Source organism: Tupaia chinensis, unplaced genomic scaffold, assembly GCF_000334495.1.
Source record: "Tupaia chinensis unplaced genomic scaffold, TupChi_1.0 Scaffold144741_1, whole genome shotgun sequence".
In the NCBI taxonomy this organism is placed as follows: domain Eukaryota; kingdom Metazoa; phylum Chordata; class Mammalia; order Scandentia; family Tupaiidae; genus Tupaia; species Tupaia belangeri.
The window spans coordinates 811,254-820,324 of NW_006204601.1; positions in this window are offsets into that span (position 1 = coordinate 811,254).

Sequence of the window (9,071 nt, forward strand, 5' to 3'; positions counted from 1 at the left end):
CATGGGGACTCGGTATGAGCACACTGGCCAGAAGATCAGAGCTTTGTTTTGAACACAGCCTGATTATGGAAAGTGATGCCATGGTGGATGTTGTTTACGTGCTCTGGACAGAGGTGGCCCTCGCCACGCCCCCGGCACCTCGCCGTAAGTGTCTGATAAAAGCTGATGCAATGAACCTCTGTTTTTGAGCACCAAATGTATTCTGGGGTTTGTTCTGTAGATCAAGCTCCTGGAAGCCTGAGCTCTTGGCGACACCTAGTACCCCCAAGTCAGGGCTTTCTGCTCTGCTCTTGAAAGAGGCTCAGGAGCTAGGACTAGGGCCCCCTTCCCATGCCCAGGTAGTGGTCACCCCACAGGACAGCCACAACTTCCTGGATAAACACAATAGGTGGGGGGTGGCTAGCTCAATCGGGCCTCTTGAAGGCCACGTTGTGGGGGACATGAGAAAGAAAGGGCCATGGGAGAATTACTGCCTTTACTTGGGACTCCTCTTATGCTGATAACTTGAGATTTCTTGAGAGTCCTTAGTCCCAGAAATTTCATATTAACTTCATTAGGTTGAGCTCTAGTTGTTTAGGTAAAATACAGTTTTATTGTATAAGAGCCAATAAGCCAATGCTTGCCTAGCTGTGGGTGGGAACTGTTCCTAGACAGCCTTCTACCCCACTGGGAAATGATGGAATAGGAACTCAGGGTGCCCTTACTCCCCTCCCCCACCCCCCAGACCTGATTCCTTTCTTTGAGCCCCATCCAGTGAAATAAAAGCACCAAACACGTTTCTTCTCTTAAAAGCAGTATCTTTCCCCAGGCTGGTTTGTTTCCTTGCCACTCTTAGTTATCTTGAGAGAAGAAACCACCACCTATCAAATCAGGGACACATCCAGGAGACCTCTAAAGTCCTTTTGGCTCTGGCAAAAGACCTCTGTTGAGGTCTCCAAGAATCCCCACTGCAGAATTGACCACCACCAGGATATTGTACAGTATGTTAGTAATAACACGGTGGCCAGCAGGTGGCGCTGTGTCCCACCCATCGTGATGGATGGTTCTGAAAGGGAGTGTTGGTGCCTTTGTGTCAAGTTAATGTTAAGATGCTAATGTTTTAATCGAAATATGCACTGATCTTAAATATGAAGATATAAGCTTTTCTTGCAGGAAATTTTCTTTGTCAGAAAACTGGTTTTTGGAGGGCCAGCAGATGGTGTGATGGTTAAGATGCTGAATTCCCACATAGCCGACCGTAGGTCTAGTACTGGACTTGGTGGCTTGAAAATCACAACAAATAAATAGATAAATAAATAAATAAATGTGGGGGGAAAACAAAAGAAAATTGGTATTTAAAATCACTGAACAGCCAATAATGATGGTCCTTTCAAGTCAAGATTTTTTTTTTTGGAGAGATTTTCACTGTAGGGCGCGTGCGCTCACCAGACAGACAGAGAGAGACATGGAGACAGAAAGCGAGAAATCACCCCCCCAGGGGGGATGGTCACGCCGCAATCCCTTCTCCTCCATTCTCCTCTCTGGATCTTGGGCACGCACGCACACGCGCCTGGCGTGAGTTTTAAGCCACTGGGTCCGGGACATGAACCACGGTCTACTACGTGGGAGTCCAGCGACATAGCCATTACGCTAACTGCTGGTTCCCTCAAGTCAAGATTTTTGTCCTGTTTGGAAATAGAGGCCATCTCAGGGTGAGAGCCAATTGGATGGAAGCTTAACTTTCGTACCCTCTTACCTCCTGCCACCTTTTAGGGTAACTTGATTGTTTAAGAGTGAATTTATAGACAGGTAAAGGGAGGTATCAAATTCTTTTTTTTAAATAAGTAAGTTTAATGTCTGTTATATCACAAGTCAGTGTTAAAATACTAACATTGTAACCAAAATAAATATCTTACATTATAAAGAAATTGTCTTTTTTTGTCCTTCTTACAGCTGATTTTGTTTTATCTTAGCTTTTGTTTGCTTTTTCTATTTTATAAATATAACTGGTGTCTAAAACTTAGCCCTGCTGGGCTAGTTATAGGTTCCATGGTGGTAACATGCAACAGACATTTGCTGGACAAATTTTCTATGTTAGGGATACCCTTGTGTAAAGTGGGTCACCCCAAATGAGGGAAGTAAAATTTGTGTTCCTAAGAAAGCAGGGGGGGCAAGCAGGTGGTGTGGAGATTAAGGTGATTGAATCCCACATGGCCAACTGTGCAGTTTAAGTCCCGGATCTGGAAGCTTAAGAAATAAGTCAAGCGCATGTGCGTGCATGCCCAAAATCTCAAGCAGAGAGTGGAGGAGAAGGGATTGTGGTGTGGACATCCCTCCTGGAGGATGACTTCTCAGTTCCTCTCTCTCCAGTGAGTGCACGCATCCTATAACAAAAACTAAAAGAGAAGGAAAGGAAAGAAGGAAAGCAGGGGACTGAGGTGACACTGCCAAGGCAGCTTCACATAAAAATGACTGAGTGGCATTTTAGGATTTGAGTGATCCTGCAAATGAACAAACCCCAAACATATCTCTTACCCTTCAGTTCCATTATTGGTGTGTCCCTTTTCCTCTGAATTAAAAAACTAGAAAATTGGGTTCCTTTTTTCCCCAGACAGAAAACACTTTCCTGGGTTGAGAAAGAGCCTCCCTAGGCTCCCTTTCTCTTTCACATGAGGCAATTAGAATAGCTCTGATTATTTTTGGCTATAGAGCATATATGCTTACTAGGAAGACAGACAGAGACAGAAAGCAAGAAATCACCCCCCCCCCCGAGGGTATGGCCACAATATAATCCCTTCTCCTTCATTCTCCTCTTGGGATTTTGGGCACACATGCACTTGCACCCAGGGTGAGTTTCAAGTCCCCGGGTCTGGGACGCGAACTGGCTCGATGTGGGAGTCCAGTGACGTAACCATTATGCCATCTGCTGGTCCCTTGAGTAGCTCATTCTTTGTCAGACCACGTTGACAATAGAATTTTTATTTTTCATACAAAGTCTTAAGTCAGAACCCTAATATATAATACTAGTAAAAGTATCTTTTAAGTATAATTGTTAAGCATTTTAATTAAGGTAATATTACATAATAATACACTTAAATGATACAAAAGGCTTTTTAATGAAGAGCAAGTCTTCTCTTACCCCAAACCTCTTTTTAGAGGATTATTTATTATTTATTTATTATTATTACTTGATTTTATTTTTAAAAAATTTACCAGAGAGAGACAGAGAGAGGGAAAATGAGAAAGCAAGCTCTAAGGTCCAGGACTCGAACTGTTTTCAGCCATGTGGGAGGGTCTAACACCTTAACCACCACACCACCTGCTGACACTATTCCAAATCTTTTAATCCCTCCTAGAGGAAGCCACTATTAAATACCATATCCTGGAAAAATCCCGCACATATGCAAGCACACGTGCATGTATGTGAGTATATATAGAGATTGTTTTCACCATAAATGAAAGATGTTTGGGCTTTGCTTTTTTTTTTTTTTTTTTGCAAATATGTCTTAGTTATTGTTCCTTATACTTCTCTAGTCCTTTCATGGAATTCCAGTGTGTGTGGATGCGTTGTGATCTCTGTACACTCCTATAAATATGTCTTAGTTATTGTTCCTTATACTTCTCTAGTCCTTTCATGGAATTCCAGTGTGTGTGGATGCATTGTGATCTCTGTACACTCCTATTATAAGTCCTGGCTACCTTGAGCACAGAATTCTGAAACAAGGCTTATAGATGTGAATTTCAATTTCTTATGGGCCTTGTGTCTTGTTAATTCCCTTTGCTGAGGTGGCACAGTGTCAAGCACACCCCAATACTCAGCGAGAGTGTCTGGAGCTCACCTGGGTGATTTTACGGGAGTAGACATGCCAGACCTAATTTTAGAAAGTTAGTCTTTGAGTGTAGCTTTCTGAATTCATGACTCATTCATAAGAAGTTCAAATGTGGGGGGGGGTGCAGGGGCAGCAGGTGGCATGGTGGTTAAGGTGCTGGACTCCCACATGGGTGACTGCAGTTCGAGTCTCAGACCTAGCAGCTTGCTTTCTCACTTTTTTTCCCCTCTCTTTCTATCTCTCTCTGGTCAAATTAAAAAATAATAATAATAACAAATGATATAAATAAATCGTTTTTAAAAAAAGTTCAAATACACAGAGGTCCCACTTCTAAAGTCTGTACTCAAATGAGTTGCCTGGAGGCAACACTAAAAGTGGGGGGGGGTGGTCTCCAGTTCATTAAAAGTGAATGCATAGCCAGCAGGTGGCACAGTAGTTAAGGTGCTGAAGTCTCACATGGCAGACCATGGTTCGAGTCCTAGACCTGGTGGCTTTCTCTCTCTGCACACATGACCTATAACAAATTAAAAAATAATAATAATAAAAATAATTCTTTAAAAAAGTAGATGCATAACACATTTGATTAATGTGTGTGTGTTGAATATATTTATATGTGTGTGTTTGAATATATATATATATATGTATATATATATTAGATTATCAGGGAAGTCATGATGTATTTTTCTTGAAAAAAATGCAACATGGCTTTCCTGACTGTAGGGTGCGTGTGCTTGCCAGAGAGTGAGAGAGAATGCTAGAAATCACTCCCCAGAGGGATGGCCACATCACAATCCCTTTTCCTCCAATCTCCTCTCAGGATTCTGGGCATGCATGCACACGTGCTTGGTGTGATTTTTTAAAAAAGAATTGTTTTATTTAACTTTATTTTAATTTGACCAGAGAAGGACAGAGCAAGAGAAAGAGAGAGGTCAAGTGAGGAAGCAAATCACCAGGTCTGGGAGTCAAACCGTGGTCAGCCATGTGGGACTCCAGTGTACTTCACCACCACGCCACCTCCTGGCCCTACTGGTGTGATTTTCAAGCCACTGGGTTCAGGACTCAAACTGTGAAATCAGGCACGTGGGATCTAGCACCTTAATCTCCATGCCACCTGCTGGTCCTGATTATATGTTTAAATAATGAAAATGTGCCTTTTTTTTTTTTTTTTTTGCTATAGGGCACGTGCATTTGCTGCAGAGAAACAGACAATGAGAAATCAGCCCGCAGGGGGATGGTCACATGCAGTCCCCTCTCCATTCTCCTCCTGGGATTTTGGGTACACACACACATGCAGCCGGTGTGATTCAAGCCTCAATATCTGGGACTCAAAATGTGGTTGGCCATGTGGGGGTTCTACACCTTAACCATCACGCCATCTACTGGCCTAATACATATATTTTAAACCACGAGATGTCTTCATGAAAACCCAGGATTCTGAGACACCCAGGAGCCCATGAGCAAGGTGAACTTCCAGTCTCATGTCCCTAGAGCTCAGAACACTTGGGCCACCACGTGAGGAGGAAGAGGCAGACAGACTTTCTTTATGGTAAGGTGGCCTTGAGTCAGCCCAGAAAGCAGGATGTCCAGAGGGGAGAGACAGGAGTGGATGAAGGGGGAGAGCTGGGTTCTGAATGAGGGGAGATGTTCTCCAAACACCCAGGGTTTGCACCATGCTATCACAGTTAGAAACATAACAGCCTAAACTGTGAGTCGGCATCCTGGGGGAGTAACACACCGTTAGGAGTTAACTGTGTCCCCAAAATTCATATGTTAAAGTCCTAACCCCCAAGACCTTGAATGTGACCTTACTTGGATACAGCCAGTGAGCAGGCTGCACGGAGGGAAGATGATGCCAGAGCCATGGTGGGGACGGGCCTGGGCACAGACGGGCAGGAGAAGGGCTGCTGAGTGCCAGTTGGGCTGATGTGGACAGAGGGCTGGACGGTGCGCTGTGGTAAAACGATGATGCTGTGCAAGGCTGACCCACATGGGAGGATTCTAGGTTCACACCTGGAAGCCTCCCTGAGTACGCAGGTACATGCATGCCCACGAGCTGGGGGCTGGCTGTGGCTGCGGGCACATAATGGTGTCAGTACCCTGCAGGGTGCTGTCTCTCTCACTCATGGGAGAAATAAATAACAGGTCAGCCAGGTAGCACAGCAGGTACTGGGGCTGGGGATTCTGGGGACAAGGCAGCTTACCCGTGTCCTGCTTCTCCCCTTCTCCTGGGAAACCCTGGAGCAGACTGGGCCCACCATGAGATCACACAGAGAAGGCAAGGTGCCCCTGTGTCAGACTTCCTGGCCCCAGGATCTGAGGGGGAGCCAAACAGGCCTGCTAGGTACTCTCTACCTTTAGGGCTGGGAGTAGCAAGGAAGGGTGTGTGTGGGGGGGGAGGGGGGTGGAGGATAATGCCTGCTGGTGTCTTGACGGCCCTGGTGGGCCAGGCAGTAGTCTCTCTGCCCAATGCCCAGACCTTTGGCAGATTTTCCCCCTGTGAGTGCCACCCTCCCAGCCTGTGGGTCCCCATCCCCACGTGCCACTGCCACTGGGAACCTGCTGGCAGCTGGAGGAAGGAGAGCCGAGGTACCACCGGCAGTGACCTGGTGGCCAGGGGATCTCTCTTCTCAAGAGATGCCTGGACCCTCTCCTTCCTCCTTGTTCGGGTTCGGGGGTGCTGGTCCGTGGCAGACCTGTAGAGCCCCAGTTTATGGACGAGGAGCCGCTGCCTTCGCCCCCTCCTTACACACACCCTGTGCACACTCTGTGGGCCAGCAGAGGAGTTCAGGAAGCAAGGCTGTTCCCGGAGTGGGAGTGTGGAGGGGCCCGAAGTGCGCGACCGGGAACCCGCCCAGGAAACGGAAGGGCGCCAGGGAAGGAGCGCGGGCCTCCGGGTACCTAGCCCAGAGAAACTGCCTGCCTAGGTGGGGCGAGGACGCGGAGCACGGGGTCCTGCCCCAGGCCCCGCCCGCGCCCAGGTGCTGTTCTCCCTCACGGCCACAGGGGGGCGGGCTGCCCCTGCAGACCTCCCAGGAAGGATCCCGAGTGGGACCCCAGCGAGTCTCGGTGGACGCCTGCTACGTGCCAAGTGCTTCCCCACCTCTCCTCGTGTAAGGTTCACGGCAACCTCAATCCGCAGAGGCTGTGCTTGCACACGAGGACTCAGAGCCTGGGGGGTTCCGCGACTCAGTCTGGAGTCTCAAAACCTGACTGTGCGGTAAGGAGACCCGGCCGAGGGAAGACCGGGGCAGGGACGGTGCTCCTTCGTCGGGGCATCCCGGACTCAGCCTGGCACGTGACAGCCCTCAGTGCTCATTGCAATTACATCGAGTACAAAGAAAGAAATCAGAAGCCCGCAAGTCTCAAGGATCCTCCATCCACTCCCCTCTGGGCTAAAAACAGAGACCCTGAAAAGAAGCGCGACCCTTGCACAGCGGGCGGGAGGCAGGTGTCAGAGCAGGATCTGCGCGTCTTTCCCCCATTCAGGCTGCCCCTCCCTAGAAAAAAGTTACTAAAGTTCAAGATGCCAGGACTGACCAGGGGATTCCGAGGATGTGAGTGTTTTAAAAACGTGCTGTACTTTCAATTTCCCAAATTAACACAATTGGATTCCCAAAAGAGAAAGGCAAGGCAGCAAAAACCCTCTTGCCAGGTACCAGCAGGTGGCTCACTGGACTTCCACGTGGTGGACTTTGGTTGGAGCTCTGGACCCACTCTGCATGTGTGCCTGTGTGTCCAAGATCCCTAGAGAAGATGAAGAGGGGATTGCTGTGGCCATCTCCCCCCCACCCCAGGGGGGGGGTATGTCTTGCTTTCTGTCTCTCTCTGTGTCTCTGGCAAGCATAGGCACCCTATGGCAAAAACCTCTCTTTAAAAAAACAAAAAACCCTCTTGCCATAATGGGATTTCTTTCTGATAGGAATCCATCAAGAGTTCTTAAAGGAGCCAGCAGATGGCAGGCGTAGCCTGGGTTATAATTAGGTCGCTGGACTCCCACATAGCTGTCCCAGTTTGAGTGATCCTAACGGGAAAGTGGAGAAGGCATTGCCGGGTGGCCATCCTCCGGAGGGGAGGGGGGGTGATTTTTCGCTTTCTACCTGTCTCTTTGTTGAGTGCACATGCCCTATAGATAAAATCTCTCTCAAAAAAAAAAAAAAAAAGGAAGCAGATGCCCGACTTGCACATCCATCATCTCGTCTGACTCCCAGCTCTATTCCCAGACCCCCATTCCAAGACTCAGATGCCTTTCGGAATTCAGAATGGTTAGGATTTTAGGAAGAAAATGATGGGGCACACATGCCAGCCACAGGTTACACAACCTTTCAGCAGAGCATGGGGTGGCCTTATGATAAACATTCTTTAGTATTTCTGCTGCAAAACACAAAGTTCACACTAAGTGGACCTCGCATTAGCCTCTCCCTTTCACGTCAATTCTGCCACCACCCGAATTGGAAAAAGCTGTTGTGTTTCCAGGGAGCTTTGACTCTTGGCAATTGCAGATAAGGGACTGTGAGCCTGTGCAGGTCTCGTGTGGTGGTTGGGGAAATTTGGGTGCAGGCAGAACCCATGTGAAGATGAAGGCAGAGATGGTGGCGATGCTTCTGCAAGCCAAGGAACTCCAAAGATCATCAGCAACTCTCGGAAGGTATAGAGGCATGAAACAGACTCTTCCCCGCAGCCCACAGGAGCTCACCCTGCCCTCGTCTCGAGCTTGGGCTTCAGCCTGCAGACTGGGAAACAATAAACTTCTGTTGTTGATCCTAGCAGTTTGCGTTACTTAATTATGGCACCTTAGCAAACGGGCACACATGCGCATTCGCATGCTGCCGGCAGGATTGGGGACCTGGCTGGACTTTCCAGAGAACAGCCCTGCAATATGTAGTTAAGACCTGCTCAACTGTTCACTGTTCACTCCCTTAGACCCAGCATTCCCTTCTGGAAATAACCCTCAAGTTAAAACAAGACAAAACAATACATGTACACACACACACATACACAACTTTGTGGAATACTACTCAGCAGTAAAAAGGGAGCAAGTTATGGATATGTCTGACTTGGGTAAGTCTCTGGGGAACTATGTTGAGTGAAAAAAGCCAGTCTCCAAAGGTGCGGTTCCATTACCGATTCCGTTCATACAGCATTTTTGATAGGAAAAAAAAATAGAAATGGAGATCAGAACAGTGGTTGCCAGGGCATGGAGGCAGGGACTGAGGGTGGTGAAGGAGGCGGGTGTGGTTATAATGGGACAAGAGGCCCTTGTGG